This window comes from Carcharodon carcharias, chromosome 6 (assembly GCF_017639515.1).
Source record: "Carcharodon carcharias isolate sCarCar2 chromosome 6, sCarCar2.pri, whole genome shotgun sequence".
Lineage (NCBI taxonomy): Eukaryota > Metazoa > Chordata > Chondrichthyes > Lamniformes > Lamnidae > Carcharodon > Carcharodon carcharias.
The window spans coordinates 30,597,198-30,618,749 of record NC_054472.1 but is presented as its reverse complement, the minus strand read 5'-3'; positions in this window follow the sequence as shown (position 1 = coordinate 30,618,749).

Below are 21,552 nucleotides of genomic sequence, written 5' to 3'. Positions count from 1 at the left end.
GGCAATTCTACTTACAGTTACCATGCGAGGTACAGCCCGATTTCATTTCTCTTGATTTCTTTCGTTAACTTGTTTTAGTCTCGAAGCCAGTCTATTATATCTTTGGTTTTTTATCCCACTTTTTTCTTGGTTTTTTTCCTCATTGCCAGTCTGTTGGATCCCAGTCACAGTTTGTTGGGACTTATGAATCCGGGTTGCACGCTTGTTGTGGGCTGGCCAAGTTGGTACAATGGACAGAGTTGATTAGCAGACAGTTCTTGGGTGAAACACATTCTGTTTATTTACAAAGGTACCCAGCAGCTACACTTGTGTGCTTTCAATTCAAACCCTGTCTCCATACTTCTGCCTACTAACTCAGACTACTGACTACAGAGGTAGCCTGTGCTACTCCTCTATAGGTTACATAGGATCATGTGATCTTCCTTTTTTACATCCTTCTTGAAGGTATACTACACATTACATAAAGCCATAATTACCACAGCAGCACAGAAGGAGGAACACGGAAGGAGGCCATTCAATCCATCAAATCTGAACTAGTTCTTTCAAAAATAGATCAATCAGTCCTACAGGATCCCTCGGTAATGCTGTAGGTTCATGAGCAGCACTCCGGCTCCTCCTGGTTTCAGACCAAAAGTTTTTTTTTTAAATTAGTGTTTATTGGCTTATCTTCTAATGGCCACTTGCTAGGTCACATTGATGCCAATACAACCTGAGTGGAGCAAGTTCAATGTCTCCCTCTGGAAAGCATATTTCCTGATGGATCCAAAAAGAGTTGTGCAGTAAATAATTAGCACGCGAAAGTGTCTTAACTCCACTTTAAATGTGCTTGTCCCAAATGCCTGAATTCTGGCCAGACTCAAGGTTGGCCTTACATCTTTCAGGCATCTTTCAGGCATGGGATCCTGGTTCTCAACATTGGTAAAATGTACGCCCATTTCCAACCAAGGTCAGAATGAGATCCAATTTTGTGGCTATGTGTTTAAAGACTTATTTTTGATCCTTAGACTTTCTTGGTTATGCTGCTGACTTGTGCTTGTACTCAGTAATTGACTAAACATCCCAGGCTCCATGAGATAGAGCACACTTTGTAAGAAATGAAAGAGAAAAACCATTCTTCAGTTATGTAGGAAATTAACAGGCAGAAATTGTCACTGTGCCCCCTTGATATGTTGGTGTGAAGTCTTGATGTCAGAAAGTATTGAATACATGAAAAACAAACAAAAATGTGCACTCCAAGCACAAGGGGTAGCTTGGAGACTTTAAACTTTGAAATACCGAGGGAGCTATAACAATTATGGCTTGGTACAATTATTAAAAAATTCAGGTTTCCCACTAGATCATAGAAACATTGAGATCAATGAACCATCAGCCTGAGAACTATGAGTGCAATCAAACTCCAGGGATGATTTTTTTTTCTTCTTTCTTATCATTTAAATGAAAATAGCCAAAAAATTAGCTGCAGCAATGATTATTTGCTACTTGGACTAAAACACCAATTAGTTCACCTCAATTTGAAATACTAAAATTGCTGACAGCCTGGAGAGCATCTCAACAGACCACAAAACCTGGGAGGTGTCATGTGTTCCAAGCAAAATGGTGCTGTATATTTTTAACCCTACCATACGATGATACATTATGACTTTTTTTGTTTTTGTCTATCAAGTTTGCCCTTAGAATACTGGAGGGCAGCTTTGACATTATGGCCTCAAACTTCAATTGCACTCTGCTTGCTTTACTAGCACTAAGGTCACAACCTAAATATTAACTCTGAACTCTCTCCACAGGTGCTGCCAGATCTGTTGACTATTTTCAGCAGTTTCTGTGTACATTTCAGATTTCCACCATCTGTGGTATTTTGTTTTTGTCTTGGTATCTTCCCTTGACTTGTGCTGCAATTTATTTCTGTGTTACTCCTCCACCCACTTCACCACTCTCACTTGCTCCCTCCAGAGCAGGTGGTGAAAGACTATCCCCCTTCCGCTCACTGATAACCTGTTTCCCTCTATCGCTTCCCGACATCAAAATCCTGGAACTCCCTCCCTAACAGCACTTCAGGTGTACCTACACCACATGGACTGCAGTGGTTCAAGAAGGCAGCTCACCACCACCTTTCCAAGGGCAACTAGGGCGGATAAATGCTGACCCAGTCAGTGATGTCTGCACCCCATGAATGAATTAAAAAAAATATATGCTTCTACCTTCTTTATCTTTTCTTTCAAAGGCCATTGTTACCTCTCAAAATTCAACTTGTTTTAAAAAATAAATGAGGAAAGAAACTGTTTGAAATTAGGTTTTGTGCTTTATTTGTCACCGTGCAAGCAGAAACTTCGATTAACATTTTAAAGTGAGGGATCCATGACCTTTCCCTGGCTGCACACCTCAAGTGGGACTCCATGTGCCCTTCCAGAGGCTGGTGTCATGTTTGATTCATGAACCAAGTTCCGGTTTAATACTGGTCCTTTATGGGTCAAGGAAATAAAAGATTTCAGTGTAGTGGGACCTGGTGGGTACCCTGATCGCCATCTATCCACATTCCTCCACCCTCCCCACCCAACCTGCCTCTGATCCAGCTGCCCTTGTAAGGGGATGTTACAGAGTTGATCTTCAGACAACTTTTCTTAATGGAACATTTAACTCTTTGTACAAGCAGTTACAACTACCCGTGTGCAATAAACTCCATAACTAAAAAAAAAACTCTCTCTGTAGAGATTCCCCGCACTGCTAACACATTGGTTTACACAGGTCATGTCATCTTACAGCACAGGATTATTCTCAAAGCTACAGCCTATCATGTCCCAGACTATAATTACTACATTCCTGCCCCTTTTAACTCTTCTGTACATTTTGCATTTACAAGGGTATTTACTTCATGACATTATAATATTTACAAAGGTCCTGAAATTACAATTCAGTCTTTCAGTTCATTTCCTGATCCGTGTGGAACGTTACAACTCCACGACTTCAGATTCTTTTGTAGGAAACACACTCTTTGGAACCACATTAACGTCAGGTACCTCATTAGGCACATGCAGTTCAGTGTCTTCCACTCCGATAGAGACATCAGGCATGTCTGCCCTTGGCTGAGACTCTTCAACAGGAACCATTGGTTCAGTAATGGTTGCAGGTAGAATGGTATCTTGTTGTGGTATCTCTCTTTTTCTTAAATGATCCACATGCTTATGGATGATCTGGCCCTCCACTTCCACATGGTATGACAACGGTCACTGTCACTGAGTGGTCACTGAGCTTGGTCCTCCACCAAAATTCTTTACATATACTGCTTCTCCAACAGTAAATTGTCACACATGACTACGCAAACCATGAGTCACTTTTTGGTTCCCCTGACTTTTCTCCACCTTCCCCTCCAAATTGGGAAGTATTAGGCTCAGTCTTGTCCAAAGACTGCACCTCATTAATAATTCTGCAACTTCTTTCTGCATTTTATATCTTTTTAACCACATAATTTAATCTCGGCCATCTTTTTGACTTCACTGTCAGCCAGATTTCTCTCAGATGCAATCTCAGCTTGTTTTAGTTTAGTAGCTAAGTCACCCAAGGCTTCATTATCTGTTTATATCTTGGAAAGTTCTATGACTTTTGCTTTCAAAGCCTCTTTAGCTTAATTTAGCTGATTCTTCAGCTCTTCGTCTCTTCCTTGTATCTGTTGGCTTCCTCCCGGAAACTTGAACATTGCTGCATCTTCTCTGCCAACTGGTTCTTCAGTTTGTTCAGAGAGATGTCAGCTTCTTCCTGTTTTTCTTTGTACTTTTCCAGGCACACAAATTTTGACCTGAGGGAATCTTGTAGTGTGTGAAGGTCTTTCAACAGGTTTTCCTTTTCTTTGTGAAGGCTACTCACTTTGTCTTGAACTCTGTCATTCAGCAAAGTCTCCTTGAGTTTCTTCTGCTGTTATTCCATGTTGTTGTTTAAGAAAGTCTTCATTTCTTCAGGTTGTTGAATCCTTACACACACCTTTTTCATCCTGTGGTGGTCTTTGGCTTGCCTTGCCTTGTTCCTTTTTCAAGACAGGAACTCTTCCAGCTTCCTTTTGAAATATCACTGGCCAATCAAGGTTGATTTCCCTTAACCAATTTTGACCTAGCAGGCTTGGTCCTCTGCCTTTCAATAATATCACTGGTAGATATACTGATTCGGTTCTATAATGGACATTTGCTCTGATGATGCTTTTACTTGGATTTCTTCGCCTGTGTACATTTTCAAATTGGCAGATGTTTGTTCCAAATTTAATTGTTGATCACCTTTATTTAAATATCTGAAAGCGTGTTCTCCTATTATAGTAGTGCAAGCACCCATGTCTACCTCCAATTTTAATGGTTTACAGTTCAGTTACACTGTAACAAATATTGGCTCTGTCTTCCCAACTTTCATGTTGAATATTGAATAAATGTTAGAATTTGTTGTTTCAGACTCATCAACACTATAGACTTCATTGGACTTTGTTGTTTGGAGGCCTGTTTAAATCTCTCTTTGTACTGTCTCATTATGTGTCCACTTCTGTGACAAAAATAGCAGACTACTTTTTTATATGCCAATCGCTAGAATTGGCATGTTGCTGAAAGTTATTTTTCAATTTTGTTGCTAAGCTGTTTCCCCTTGTTTTTCAGTTAGCTGGGGCTGTTTCCCACTTCACGGTGGAGTCCCAGCTTTTTGTGCCACTTTCAGCTGATTTTCCCACCTTATTTGGAGCACAGCACCATTTTGCACCCCTTGAATTATTTGTGAATCCCTTACAGTGCTTTCCATTGCCAGCACTATTTCTAATGCTTTCTTAAAATTGAGATTCACTTTAGCCAGCAATCTTCACTGAATAGTGTCTTCCTGCACACCACATACTAAACAATCTCTGAACATGTCATTCAGGGTTTCACCAAAATCACAATATTTCATTAGTTGCTTTAATTTCGCCATGTTGGTAGCAATGGTCTATCATTGGGCTTGATTCCATGTATTGAATCTGAACCTCTGCATTGTGACTGAGGGCTTGGGTTGAAAATGTCCCTTAACGAGGTCTACTAATTCAGTGAAAGTTTTCAAATCTGGGGCATTGGAGGCCATCAAGCTTCAAATTAAACGATAGGTCTTGCTTCCAAAAGTACTCTGGAAAATTGGTCTCCTCTTTTCCTCCCCCATTATTTTGTTTACTTGAAAGAAGAACGCAACATGTTTTATATATTGAGGCCAATCATCTGTGGCTGGCTCAAAGAGATCAATTCTGCGGAATTGTGGCATTTTGGATGAGTACATCTTTTATTTTTAACAAACTTAGATACTCACAATCTCTGATCAAGGCACCAAATGTGATTTATCTTCATCGCCAGTTTGTTAGAGTTGATCTTTAGACAACTTTTCTTAGTGGGGACATTTCACCAAACTTCATAACTAAAGAAATGCTCTCTCTGTCAAGATTCCCCGCACTGCTAACACATTGATTTACACAGGTCATGTAACCTTACAGCATGGGATTATTCTTAAAGCTGCAGTCCAACATTTCCCAAAACTATAATTATGGTAGGGGACATGGAGGCTCTGTGCCTCATAAGCCTGAGCAGGACTCAGTATACTTAGGTGCTAGCCTTTTTCAAGTTGTTTCACCACAGTTCAACTGAAGCTATAGCAGGAATGTAAGGGAACCCTGAGGAAATTTCATCCATATATTGAAACTTCAGCATCACTACATTTAAATTTATTACATATATATCTATCAAAAATGTAGAAAACTAAAACATCACTGTTTCCTGTTTTAATCAAAATTACTATTCTTGCCATTAGTATAATTTATCTTAACTTAAAGAAAAAAATCCTAATTCATAAATACAACAGTAAATGATTAATTGTATACACCAAAGCACCTCAAAATGCTTAACTCAATATCAGAGTACTGGGCTTTTTGTGTAATAAATACTGCAAAGCAGTCTATCAGCCTTATTTAGTGCAGAACATCAGAGAGAATATATTAATGATATAATATCAAAGCTGATGGACCTTAAAGGGACCAGAGATGCAAATGGTTTGTCTCAATCTTTCATCAGTGCTTTCATTAGTCATGTGAGAAATTGGGAATCCGGATACATGGCAAAAGGCATATTTGACTAGTAAATGACATATTAGTCAATGGCAAATAACACATTTGACGAGTAGGCAGCACTGTTGGGCATATGGTCTCAACACTCATATTTACATGGGCCAGGATTTTTCTTATGGCGGGTGGGCATGGAGCCGATCACCGCTCGCGATTGGCCCCACGCCGCCATTTTACGCGGGCGGGCCAATTAAGGCCCACCCGGCATAATAGGCGACCAGTAGTGCTCAGCGTGACCTGTGCGAGCAGGGGGAAAGAGTACAGCAATTTCCCTGAGATACAGAGTTGCCTCAGGGAGATTGAATGGATATTAAAACAATTAAATAAATGGTTTAAAAAATTTATTTAAGCACATCCCCTCATGTGACTGTGTCACATGAGTTGGGACATGTTTTTAAATTTATGAAGGATTATTTATATACTTGATAAAAGCTTCAGGAAACCTCATCCCCCTCATGGATCAGGTTTCCTGAAAAACGTGATGGTTGCTTGGGCTTTTTGCAGCCCACCAATCTTAAGGTTGGGATGGGCAGCGTTCGCAGGTGCCTCAATTAATTTCTTAACAGCCTTAATCTGCTGTTTATATTTCGGCGAGCATGCAACCGACTCCGGTGCGTGCCTGCCAAACGAAACATTGCGATGGTGTCAGGACGCATGCCTGACGTCATAGCGCATCATTTTACGTGTTAGCTTGTCGGGCCTGCCCCCGCAGGCCGATGGAAAAGTCCTGCCCATGGTATAGGCATGCGAATTTTAACTGTTTTGTGCATTTACTGGCAACTTGGTAAAGCAAAAAGCAGAGCATGCAAGTGTTTTTTGATTGTTGCAGATACTTTAGCTCCTTGGTTACTGAATGCTTTTTAAGTAAGTATACACATATGGAACAGGATTTTGCCCTTGGCGAGGGTGCTCAGCGGGGGTGGGAGGGGGCAGTCGGGAAGCCGATCTGCACTGCACCACAATTTTACGTGGGTGGGCGAATTAAGGCGCTCCCAGCTTGGAACGTGAGCGGCAGCGCTCAGTGCTGCCTAAGCGGGTGGGGGAGGAGGATGGTGAGCAGGCCTAGCGTGTACTTCACACATGCACGCGAAAGAGCATTTCGATCACCCTGAGGCACAGAGTGTTTTAATTCAAGTATGAAATTTTTATTTTATATTTATTTGCTTCAGGAGACCTCATCTCACCCGTGATGAGGGTTCCTAAAAAGTGCATAAGCTGCTTGGCATTTTTGCCTGCCTGCCAACTGTTAGGTTGGACGGGCAGCTTAAATTTGACATTAATTACCTCTTTAATGGCCATAATAGGCCTTTTAATTGTCGGCGGGCATGCTACCGACTCTGGCACGCACCCACGAAATAAAATATCGTGGGACTACGTAATGATGTCGGGACGCTCACCCTATGTCATCGCACATCATTTTACATTCGGCTGGGCCGGGCATGCTTCCACCTGCCGAGCTCAATATTCTGCCCATGAAGTATATTTACTTGTGTTTGCATTTAAGGTATTTCCTATCGAACTGAGGGCTTATTACTAAAACCATGCCACCTAAACCATGCCCGCGGCTGGTCAGCAATTTCTACTTGATAACACTGCTTTAAAGGCCAAATTCAAATAAATTGTTACTTACAGATTATTTTTTGTTATGATTGCATATAAAATATTTATAAGTAACAGTAAATGTACAAAAATAAAACATGCAAATAGTTTATGTTGTGCTAAATCATACTGATTATTTTTTACTTCCCATTAATTCTATTCACTGGTTATGATTTTTCTTGCAAAGGGGTATCCCAGATTTGAAGTACAACACTGAAATATTAATTTTCTATGCTCTTACAGATCTTTTACATCTCTAAGTAGATTCAGTCTGAAACTCCTAGACTTGCAAGGGTGCCCCAGAGATGCGGGCTGGGTGAAAGGGGAAGGGCCACAAGAAACCAGCTCCACCAGGCCTTTGGACAATTTTTCGACACATGAGGAATTCCAATGTGAGCATGGGTGCTTCTTCTGTCTGCTCTAATCTACCCGCTGACACACATATTGATGCCAGAGGACAACATGGAAATGGCAGGATGAAATTCAACCAGTTCCAACTCCGTGGTATTGAGCGCAAAGAACAGCTGCATGATGCATTCTGCTGGTGGAAATGCAGTGGTGAAACTAGGTCTGGCTGAAAGTTGGAGGTAGTGTGTGTTTGTGGGATGGGGGTATTCTAACTTACCATTTGATAGACTTGGCAGGGCGTGGATCAAGCTGTGAAGTGGGGAATGCCAATGTACCTATTCTGAAGGCTGAGCCAGGAACTGCACAAGCTTTCAGGCCATCCCTGGAGGTTGAAGATGGGAACAGAAGTCCCTGAAAGCGAAATATATGTGAGCCTCCAAACCCATGTTAGCAGCCCTCAAAATGATTGTGCTTGGGAGCCATAACCAACGTCCCCTCTAAATTCTGTTTGCTGTGAACAGCTGGCTGTTTGTACTGCATTGTCTTTCAAAGCTGAAAATGTATTGAACTTTGAAGGAACATTGGTCATAACCCTGTCCCTGTCCCCACCCTGCAAAGATCCCACACTGGCTCTGCCACTGGAGTACAATGCAAGTTTTGTTGCTCTCCCTTTGGACACATGACCTGAAGCCCATGATTTGGAATGTGGTCTGCTGTGGATCAGGCCTCCAAGAAATTCAAACTCATTATCTAAAACCTTGGAATAATGTTTAACTTTGTCATGAATGGAAAATTGGCACCAGTGGATCAGCCAACTATCATATAGCCTTCCAACTAGCCTTTCCATCGAGGTGTTTCTTCACTAGAGCAGGATACTGGTGCTGATGTATATTGTTCATATGACCAACAATAGAAAAAGTCAAGAAGGTAGTCAGAAATTTTTACTGTAATAATTTGATGGTCATATTGTTCATCCTTTGATGGCAAAGAAAACAGTGAGAATACCATCTCATTTTTTGCAGTGATATCTTTGATGACAATTGGCAATTACCAGCTGCTGATAGAGCAGTAGATCCTCAAAATGCCAGGTTGTAAATCATGATTTTTCAAGTAAGCCTTCCTCAGCTGTTATTTACAATCAGCAGCATAATAGCAATTGCCATCATTGATGTTTTTTTTTTGCTATGCTTTCTTATCGTGAGCAAGATGTTCCCAATTATTGACGTCAGTTTGGCTCTGCTTCATAGTAGCTTTTAAGCAGTCCTTTGTTGACCACCGCAAAATCACTTTTCTATTGCCAATGTGCTGGTAGTGACAGACAAATGATAAATTATCATCTTCAACACTTCAGGATTACATTATTCAGAAATCAGCTACGTGTCTGTGACATGAGCCAATACATATTTATGGTTATGACCCAAGGTGGAGTTTGTTCTTATACATACCTTGGTACCCATTAGTATTCTGTTATAAATAAATCTTTGAACGTTGAATCCTTTCTGCAAAATCAATGCTCTTCTCATGGGAACATTTAGTACATCAAGCTATTTTGATCATTTCAGCAGCCATAGCTATCATTTTCTTTTTAATCCCAATTCTCTGTCATGCTTCCCTATCCCTTAAATACCTTTATTTCAAAAATATATATGCAGCTGGTCATGTTGTTACCTTAATATAAAGGCACCAGTCACTCATAAGGGATTGTGTAAACACCTTGTGGGTTCATTTATTTAAGTTAGGTACGTGAGAACATGTATACATGGATAGAAAATTTGGAGAATGTTGTGTTATGTGTTTGTTTGATATCTCAATGATGAAACCTTGAGAGTTGTATGTTAAAAGATGAACCATTTATTGTTAATCTTTAACTGTGTACAGCTCTCAGTTAATGCCATGCCTGATGCTGCAGCTATGCAGGTAAGCTGCTTCTAGAGTATTCTGTCAGTCTATTACCATATGACTCCATACATCGTGCCGTGGGCTGTGCAATTCACCAATACCATGTTAAGCCTTGCTCTGCTAAGCTCCTTTACATTACAATGGCATGCAGGCACATACAACATCATACAGCATCCCCCTTTCTTCTCCAAAAAGAAACTCTTTTTCTCCAAAAGAAAACTTTCCTCCTTTTGTTACAATATAATTGTTACTTGCTATCCCTTCTCCCCTAGTTCAAATCTCTGACTTTATAAATTCAGACTGTGTTGAAGCTTAACAACTCTTCCACATCTCGGCCTGTCTTGTTTGGTAGCAGGAATGGGGATATTAATCTATGTTCCTGGTACTTGGCTATTTCAATTTGATTCACTTTTTGCGCTCCTTCAAGTTGCATTTCCCTTTAGTAAGAACTCATCTGCTTTTTTCAGTCACTGTGAGTTTGCCCCATTCCTTCCTGGACTCATTTTTTTTTTCCCTGAGATGTTCGCCATGTCCTTGATAGACTTATATGTTTCGCAAATTTCCACTTGTTTCACAATTCCAGCCAAACACTATTTATTTTTCCAAACGCTCACCAACTCTGGCCTCAAGGACAGATTTTTCCCAAAGCAGACAATAAAGTCGCTGACTCGTAGGTAACTTGCTTTATACTTAGATTCCCTTTTTGCATAATGAAATAATATGGGTTACCTTTCAATCTTTTCCAATTCCAAAACCAACACACTTTGGAAGATTATAACAAGTGCCCACATTTTCCTTACATATGTTTTTTCACATACATCGCATAAAAAGCGCAGGGGCATTTAGGATACACACGCAGCTATGGATAATAATGCACATTGCCATTTAGTTAGCTGTGGCTTTCCATTCTGGTATTCTGGACATATTGGAGGTTAGGTTCCAGGCAGGGAATGAGAAAAGTGGGGTGGGAAATGAATGGTTTATTATAGTTAAAAAAAAATTAATGGAACAGGTATGAATATTTAAGATGTTAGTTTGTGTGGAACACAGGCCTGTTTGAAAAAGGGTTCTGTGTCTAAAATAATAAAGAAATGTTGTAATAAATTTCCTTAAAACGACATTACTTTTTGTCTATAACTGATCTTCTTGTTAATATGTTAACAATGAAAGAGGAACAAAAGTACTTTGAGGGCTTTCTAATTACTGTTTCTTTTTCAATTGAAATGGAGGCTTCCTAAATAATTAAAAGTAGATTATAATATTATTTGGCGTGGTGGTAATGTTACTGTGCTAGTAACTCCAAAGCCCAGACTAATGCCCCAGAGACACGTGTTTAAATCCCACCATGGCAGCTGGGGGGAAATGAAATTTAAGTAATACATCTGGAATAAAAAGCTAAATTCAGCAATAATGACCATGAAGTTATATTATTATTGTTAAAAACCCATTTGGTTGGCTATTGTCCTTTAGGGAAGGAAATTTGCCATCCTTAACGAGTCTGGCCTACGAGTAACATGGAAATTCAGCAATGTGGATGGCTCCTACTCTGAAATGGCCTAACAAACTATGCAGTGGCACCAAACTTCTACAGAAAAGTCAAAAAAGAATAAGACTGGATGGACCATCTGCTATTAACCTAGGTACTGGAAGCGACAAAGGCACACCTTGCCCAGTCAACCATGCTAACTCCTCCTTACTAATTGTGGGGACTTGTTTCAACATTGGGACAGTTGCCCCACAGACTAGTCAGGCAACAGCTAAGTATAGACATACTCACCAAATCATACATTACAGTCAGTGTCCCAGACTTCACCATCCACATCCATGGCATGTCCTGTCCCACAGGCAGGACAGACCTACCAGAGGTGGTGGTCAGGAGGATGTTGCCCCAGGAGTGCTCATCATTGACTCTGGATCCCATGGAAGTCTAAGTTCAATAGATTAAAAATGGATAAGGAAATCACTTGCTGATCACTGCCTATCACCCTCCCTCAGCTGATGAATCAGTACTCCTCCATGTTGAACACCACTTGGTAGAAGCATGGAGGTACAGAGTGTACTCTGGGTGGGGGACTTCAATGTCCATCTCAAGAGTGGTTTGGTGGCACCACAACTGACCAAGCTGGCAGAGTCCTGAAGGGTATTGCATATGGGTATTGCTACCAAACTGAGTCTACGGCAGATAGTGAGAGAACTAACAAAAGGGAAGACCTACTAGGTCTTGCCCTCACAAACCTACCTGCCACAGATGCATCTGTCCATAATAATATTGGTAGGAGTGACCACTGTACAGTTCTTGTAGAGACAAAGTCCCATCATCACGCTGAGGATGCCTTCCATCATTTTAGGTGGCATTGCCACCATAAAGGGATATTTCAGCACATCAGTGCAAAAGACAAGGCTAAAGCATTTGCAATCATCTTCAAACAAAAATGCCAAGTGGGTGATCCAACTCAGCCTTCTGCTGATGTCCCCAGCATCATAAATGCCAATCTTTAGACAGTTCCATTCACTTGACATGATATCAAGAAACAGCTGAAGGCACAGAATACAGCAAAGGCTATGGACCCTAACAACATCCAGGCTATATTAATGAAGTCTTATGCTCCAGAATACCATGCCCCTTGACAAACTATTTCAGTACAGCTACAGCATTGGCATCCACCCGACAATCTGGAAAATGACCTGTACACAAAATGTAGAACAAATCCAGTCTAGCCAACTACCCCTCCATTTGTTGGCAGTTATTCATCAACAAGCTGATGGAAGGTGTTGGCGGCAGTCTATCAAGTGGCATTTACTCATCATAACCTGCTCACTGATGCTCAGTTTGCTTTCTGCCAGGATACTTGGCTCCAGACTTCATTATAGTCTTCATTCAAATAGGGACAAAAGGGTTGAATTGCAGAGATTAGGTGAGAGTGACTACCCTTGACATCAAGGCAGCATTTGACTGAATGTGGCAACATGGATCCCTAACAAAATTGAAGTCAATGAGAATCAGGGGAAAACTCTCCAATTCTTGGAATAAAGGAAGATGGTTGTGATTGTTAGAGGTCAATCATCTCACCTGCAGTAGATGACCATTCTTTTATTGTTGCTGAGTCAATAAGCTTCCTAACAGGACTGTGGATGTACGTGGACTGCAGCTGCTCAAGACGGTAGCTCACCACCACCGTCTTAAAGGCATTTAGAGATGAGCAACAAATACTGGTCTTGCCAGTGGCACTCACAACCCCTACATGAATTTAAAAAAGACTCACTCTTCATTTATGAAGGAAAGTCAAACTTTCTGAGTCTTACTTTCTTCTGTCACTTCGAACTTAAAACTGTCAACTATGAGTGAGAATACTGTACTGAAGTTGACAGAAGCCTTTGAATAACTGTCAGTATTATTCACTGCAACACTTTGAGACATCGCTCACAATCTTCATTTAACTTCCAATACTTGTTTTCACTTGACCTCTGCAAGTAGTCTTAGTCTGGACTCTGCTGTTGTTATATTGTTCCCCAATGCCAGTCAAGCCCTTTGCTCTCCGGTGATGGTCCTCAATCCTTCATGGCAGTCCTCTGCTATTCCACAATAAAAATAGAAAGTGCTGGAAAAACTCAATGTGTATGAGCATGTGTGGAGAGAGAAACAGAATGAATGTTTTGAGTTAAATATGACAAGTCAAATATTGGCAAATGGAATTTGGGCATTCATTACTGGGTAATTGACGATAAATGGAGGGAAGTTGTACTACAGATATACAAGGCCTTGGTGAGATCACATCTGGAATATTACATACAGTTTTGATCTTCTTATTTGAAAAAAAATATATAAATGCGTTAGAAGCAGTACAGAGAAGGTTCACTTGATTCATTCCTGAGATGAAGGGCCTGTCCTATGAAGAAAGGTTGAACAGGTTGGGCCTATATCCATTGGAGTTTAGAAGAATGGGAGGTGATCTTACTGGAACATATAAGATCCTGAGGGGACTTGTTAGGGTAGATACTGAGAAGATGTTTCCATATTTGAGGGAAACTAGAACAAGAGGACGCAGTTTAAGAATAAGAGGTCTCCTTTTTAAGATGAAGATGACAAAAAAAAAATTGTTTCAGAAGGCTGTTAGTCTGTAGAATTCTCTTCCCAGAAAACAGAGGAGGCTGGGTCAATGAATTTATTCAAGGGTGAGTTTGGCAGATTTTTGATGGATAAAGGAGTCAAGAGTTATGGGAGGTGGTGGGGTAAGGTGGCGTATGGGAAAGTGGAGTTGAGACCACAACCAGATCAGCCATGATCTTACTAAATGGCGAAGCAGGCTCAAAGGGCTGAATGGCCTACTCCTGCTCCTAAGTCATATGTTCCTATCACTCTACTTCAAAGAAGTCATATTCCACTCAAAACATTCTCTGTTTCTTTCTCCACAGCTGCTGCCAGACATGCTGAATTTTTTCCAGCACTTTGTTTTTATTTCAGATTTCCAACATCTGCAGCATTTTGCTTTTCTCTCAGCTATTCCATGTTGTGGTATCTCTCAGCTATGCCACAGCATCCCTCAGCCATTCCAAGCTATGGCAAATCTCCAGTGCTAGACCACATGCCAAAAGCTATGAAATTACAGCTGACAAGCCAACTGTGGCTTGATTTGTTTTTTGTGCAGAAAAATCATTCATGTCATTCATCAATTGCAGAAGCACTTTACAGAATGTGACTACTCTCCATATTAGGGATTACATCAGAATGAACTGAAAACGGAATAGTTAGTTTTCCTTAAATGAAATGGATATCATCAAGTGTTAACTTCAGAAAAAAGATAAGTCGGATATCACAGACCATCTCCTATCTACTTTATCATGGATTCAACTATTCAATTTACTGAAAGAAAGAGCCTGGTACTGGAAACTAGTTCTTGGCGGGTAAGTTTTAATTTCAATTTAAATTTAACTAAGTCAGGAATTATCCAAATATTCTGGAGGCTGCCCGCCAAGCAAGTAAATCCGCTGGGTTAGCAATCAGGCACCCATATGAGGGTGTTTGAGTTCAATGGTTGGCAAGATTATGAAAGGGAAGGGGTCTGATATCCCTGTGTGGGCCAAAGAAACTCTCCTGCTCCTCCTGAACCCACAACAATAACAGCAACTTATATTTATATAGCGTCGTTAATGTAATGAAATATCCTAAGGCAATTCACAGGAGCATTATAAAATCAAGTATGACATTGAGTTACATAAGGAGTTATTGGCTCAGATGACCAAAGGCTTGGTCAAAGAGTCAAGTTTCAAGGAGTGCCTTAAAGGAGGAAAGTGAGGGAAAGAGGAAGAGAGGTGTAGGGAGGGAATTCCAGACTTAGGGTTGAGGCAACTGAAGGAATTGCCACCATTGGTGATGCGATTATAATTGGGCACACACAGAGGGGAGACAATGCCTAAGTGCTATGTAGACTGACTGCAAAGCAGGGAATTTGGTTCATGTGGGAATTTGGTGTAGGAGGGGAAAGAAATGCTCCTTTATCTATATTTTTCTTGGCTCCAGTAGCTGGTGAATCTTCTCCCTTTGTCTCTAAGCTAGAAGAGTAGAACTTTTTATTACTTTAGTTATGTAAATTAATAACTAATTGACTAATTAAATAAATAAAGTTAGACAAGGCAGGGATGGTCGTGTGCCATGTCTGCAGCATATAGGAATCTATGGAATGCATTTCAGTCCTGGACAACCAGATCTGCAGTAAGTGTCTGCAAGTTGCGCAACTTTGGCTCAGAGTTGCTGAACTGGAGTCTGAGTTGCAGATATTGTGGGGCATCACAGTGAGTTACCTGGACTCTTTGTTCTGGGAGGCAGTCACACCCCTTCAATTAGCCAGAACTTTAGAGTTGGTAAATGGTCAGAGGCAGGAGGATGTGACTGTGAGTCAGGCAGGTATGGGGACCAGCATGTAGTGATGGAGGAGCCTCAGCCCTCCAACAGGTACAAAGTGCTTGCTACCTGTGTGGATGAGGAGAAGGACTGCAGGGTGGATGAACAGATTAACCATGGCACCACAGTACAGGATGCCATTCTAGTGGGGGGAGCAAAAAAGGAATGCAGTAGTGATAAAAGGTAGTATAGATAGGGGGATAGACACTGCTCCCTGCAGCTGCCTCCTAGAACACCGAAGGTTGTGTTGTCTGCTCGGTTCCAGGGTTAAGGACATCTCCTCATGGCTGGAGAGGAAATTTAGGTGGGAGGGGGAGGGTCCAGTTGTCGTGGTCCATGTGGGAACCAACTATATAGATAGAACCAGGAATTATGTTATGTTAAATGTACAGTTATGGTTCACGTTAAAATGCAGAATATCAGAGGTAATTATCTCTGGGTTGTTACATGAGAATGCCAATTGGCATGGCGAGAGAATTGAATACATGGCTCAAAGAGTGGCATGGGAGGAAGGGGTTTTGATCCATGGGGCACTGGCATCATTACTCAGGGAAGAGGGAGTTATTCCATTAGGATACACTCCATTTAAGCTAGGTTGGGACCAAAGTCCTGACAAATGGTATAATTGGGGCTGTGGACAGGGCTTTAAACTAATGTGGGGAGAAGATTCAGGTGAAGTGAGATTTATAAATCCAAAGGGAAAGATCACATCAACAGAGCAGCATAACAATGTAGGTAAAGTCAAGCAGAGTGACCTAGGAAGGGACAGACAATCTAAAATAAATTATACATCAGGGAATGAAGTCATTGCAGGAAATAGAAGTAAAAAGAAATTAAATTAAAGGCTGTTTATTTGAATGCACAAAACTTCTGCAATAGGATAGATGCACTAGTGGCAGAAATAGAGGTACAACATTTAGATCTAAGTGTCATTACAGAGGCATGGTTGCAAGATGATCAAAGTTGGGAAATAATTATTCCAGGGTACACAATATTTCAGAAAGACAGAGCAAATGGCAAAGGAGGAGTGCTAACCTTGATAATAAAGGATGGCAAAAGGGTGTCATTGGTGAGGAAGGAATTGGCCTCGGAAGATCATGAATTAGAATTAGTATGGGTGGAAATTATGAATAGCAACAGTCAGAAATCGCTGATGGTAGTAGTTTATAGGTCCCCTGCCACTAGTTATATCATTGGACAGAGCATTATACAAGAAATTATTGGAACTTGTAACAAAGGAATTGTAATAATTCTGGGACAATTAAAGTGGAAAGAGTGATCTAGAAGATCAGTTTAACAGTTTCCTAGAGCAATATTTTGTGGAACTGTTTAGGAATAAAGCTATCTTAGTATTGTGTAATGCGGCATTAATTTGTAATGTCATAGTAAAAGATCTATTGGGAAATAGCGATCATAATATAATTGAATTCCACGTTAAGTTTGAAAGTGACATATTTCAATTACAAACAACAATCCTACCTCTAAAAAAAACAATTACATAGGTATGCGAAGAGAACTGGCTAAGATTGATTGGGTAAATAGTCTAAAAAGTTATTGTAGAAAATGAACAGTGGGAAATATTTAAAGGAACAATTCAAACTGTTCAACAAAACATTCCATTGGAAAACAAAAACTCAGCAAGAAAGACCTATATGTGGCTCACTTGGAAGTTAAGGGTTGTATTAGAGTAAAAGAAGAGGCTTATAATGTTGCAAAGAACAGTAGCAAGTCTGAGGATTGGGAATATTTTAGAAACCAGCAAAGGGTCACCAGAAATAGATAAAAAGGGGAAAAAATAGAATATGAGAGTAAACTAGCAGGAAATATAAAAACAGATCCTAAGAGCTTTTATAAATTAATTGTTATGAAGATGTTCTTATATCAAATTTTAATTCTCTTATCCATTGGCTGGAAACACAGATTTTTTGAGGCAGACTAATGTGATTTCGACCTGCATCAAGGTGGCCAACACTAATTCACACAACCATATTCCAATCTTGTGGAAAGGAGACAGCAAGTCTGTGAAATACCTCACAGACAATGGTATCCCCCAGGGTTTGTGAATGGCTCTTCTTCCTTTCCTATCAACAAGATCAATGGAAGCCAACTACAGTATTCAACAGCTGAAGATGAACTATTCAAAGGTTAATTGCTTGGACAAAAAAAACTAGATTTTTAAGGTAGCTCTCTAGATGAGCTAATCGAGTTTTAATTGGAATATACAATTATGTTTGAACTGCTGAGAGTTAGAGAAATAGATCACATGACAAACCCAAGTCATTTGTGTAGTAAGCACATGTTGTTGTGAACTAGACTAGCATTTGAGCTAAGTGAAGCTCCTGCCTCTCTCTCCACCCACCTAACAAGCTGGGATTCTGTCCCCATTTTGCAGTAGACTGAAATTTTAAAGAAAGAACTCAACTCAACAGCTGTGTCCCTAGGTGGAGGATTTTTACTCATCGGGCGGACTCAGCAGTGGTGGGTGGGAGTAGTCAGGAAGCCAACAGGGCTCACGATCAGGGCCCGACTGTGAATTCATGCTACTGGGCCAATTAAGGCCTGGCCAGCATAAAAGACCAGCGGCAATGCTCAGCACTGCCTGTGTGGGGTGGGGGGGTGGGGGGGTGCGGGGTGTGGAGAGGGAGCCAATTGCGAACTTCATGCATATGCATGGGTGCGCGCATGAAAATCTCCCCAGGGCATAGAGCTGCCTCAGGGAGATGAACAGTTTAAAACACCAAAAATAAAGATTTTAAAAATGTTATATAACATGTCCCTGTCGCATGAGCAAGCACGTTATAAATGAAATTTAAAACATTTTATTTTATTTTTATTTGCTGTTGGAAACCTCATCCTGCCCGTGGGTAGTGAAAAGTTTGTTTCAATTACCTTGTTAATGGCCTTAATAGGCCTTTTAATTGTAGGTGGGCGTGCCGGAGTTGGCAGCGTGCCCGCCAACCGAAATATCGCGTGAGTGCACGATGACATCGAGATGCTCGCCTGATGTCATCGAGTGTCATTTTACGCTCGGTCGGGTTGGGCGTGCACCCACCCGAGGAGCTAAAACTTGTTCCCCAGGAGAACAATCAACTCCGGTGTCTACATGTTTAATTCAGAATCATCAAGACCATCAAATTCAGCCTGAAACCAGCCTAGTCACCAAACTATGAACTGTATACTCCTTTACCTATTTATGGACTCTAACTTGGCAAATCTAAACCCCACTACTCTGCAATCTATATATGTGTGTGTCGATGTCAAGTGCGTGTGCGCATGTGTGCACAGAAGTCAGAGCATATTTTATTATTTTATTCAGGTTGGTTTAAATATAACTAAGCTAGCCTTCTCTTTTGTTAACTCAAGAAAACCTGTTAGTTTGTTTCTTTTTTATGATTGCAGTGTGTAAACAGTTAAATACTCGCTGAATTAGCAAGTGTAACTGTAACCTTGTTTAAACAGAAAAACCTGCTGCAGTCAAATGAGGAGACAGAAAAGAAGGGAGCCATTCTACCAGCCCCCACCCCCCCCACCACCACCCCCCCCCACCCCCAAACCCGCCTCACCTGGTTGTAACACTATAAAAAGGAAGACACTTGCTCAAGTAAACATTCGTTCCTTAGAAGGAGAAATTACCTTGGCGACAGAAGAAAAGGCGGAAGTACTGAACAAATATTTTGTGTCTATCCTCACAGTAGAAGATGCAAGCTGCATGCCAGAAATCCAATGTACCCTGGGGGATTAAAAAGAGTGAGAAAATTAAGGTAATTAATATCAGCAATATCAGCAGAGCAAAATCATTGGAGAAACTTAAGGGAATAAAACCTGACAAGTCCCCAGGAGCTGATGGCCTACATCCTCCTCCCTTCGGGTGTCCGAGAGCCCCAGCCTGACTCCTTGAGGGAAAGGTACCTGGGGAGTGACTGCTCCATGGCCAGCTTTAGCAAGGAGATTGTACAACGTGCCCAGTCGTCCAACTGTTCTGCAATCCGTTAAAACACACATTACTTTGCAGTCTGTGCCTAAGGGGTGAAAATCTCTGGAGCATTTGGTGGCACTTTGATGCCTCTGTGTTGCTTGAGTGGGCAGATAAGCTAGAGGCCCGACTCCATGCATGTCAATGTGGCTGCGCCTGAACTGTTTCAGCTGCAGAGGCCACTTTAAAAAAAGTGTCCCTAATGCGTGGCCGCTTCCCTTGCCCAAACCACCCCCACCTCCAATTTGCACATGATTGTGCACTATTATCAAACGCAGGACAACCTTTGACCCACCTCCTCCAACACACCTCAAGCTTGAAGTCCAACAGGCGAGCACTCCGCAATGTTACTGTGCACTCACCTCTGAGTTCCCCTCAAAGTGTAACCCGCCAAATACACGCCTTTTATATGCTGTTGTGAAACAAGATTTCGTACAATCACACTGACGTGGGCGGATGATCCAGTGGGGGTGGGGGGGGTGCGGGGTTGGGGGGTGGATTCCGACGCGCTGGTATTAAAATGATATGCTGATGTATTACAATGAGATTCCCGATATCTGATGGCAGGAAACGCAACTCGCCATCGAAGGGCTGAGCGGATGATTGCAGACTGGTTTCACAATGTCGTGAAACCGATTTTTGGCATTTTCGCCATATTGACCACTCACGCCACCGAACTCGCCCAACCAGTGGGCACGGGTGGGAGAAGTACTATTCTGATGAAAGGCCATCAAGAGTAAAAGTTAACTATGTTTCTCTCTACAGGTGCTGCCTGACCTGCTGAGCATTTTGTTTTTATGCAATTAATCATATTTGTGTGAGATTGATTGAGGAAGGAGAAAAGGTATGATAAATCACCTGGCAAGTTATTGTACTTGGCCTCCCACCTCGGTATTTCCAACACTTGTTGTGCTGTCTTCCAATTAATTTCAAGACTTCCTCCTCAAGCTGACTGAGGACTTGTTTGAAATCTGGCCCTCTCCCAGTTTAAATCCTCTTTCAATTCCTTTGAGTTAGCGCGTGATTCTCCGAAGGGCTTTGCGGATGTGTGAGGCAACTTTAAATAGTGTACATGCTGAGAGAGAGAAACAGCAAAATGTGAATGAGACAGTGAGGTGGCTCCAGTGCGAAATTTAGAAACCGAATGGTGAATTGTTAGACAGATCTTATCAGGTAGAAGCAGAATGCTGTTTGTGTCAGCAGCAGCAGCTGATTCTGTGATAAACATGAGAAGTAGGGTTGCTGCAATGCCCCATTGTGATCGAATGGGTACCATGGGGAGCTGGGGAAATAAATGTTTGAGTGCTGGTGGTGAGATGTGGAAGTGCTGCAATAGACTGGAGAAGGGAATAGTTTCACACTAGACGGGAGCAGACTAAGACAAAATAGTAAGTTATTAGTTGGGTTCGGAGAATAGGAGAAAGTAATAAAGTCTAAATTGGGTTTGCAATGCATGTATGTGAATGCGCGGAGTGTGATAAATAAGATTAGTGAATTACAGAGGCAGATTGCCATGTGGAAATATGAAGTTGTGGCTATAACAGATACCTGGCTCAAAGAATATTTATTCCTGGATACAACATGTTCAGGAAAGATAGGAAGGAAGGAGAGTGGGGAGGGTGGCAGTATTGATTAAAGATAATATTGTAGGGTTTGAGACACAGAATGTTCCAGCGGGGTTAAGGACAGAATCTATTTGGCTAGAGGTAAGGAACAAAAAAGGTGCAATTATAT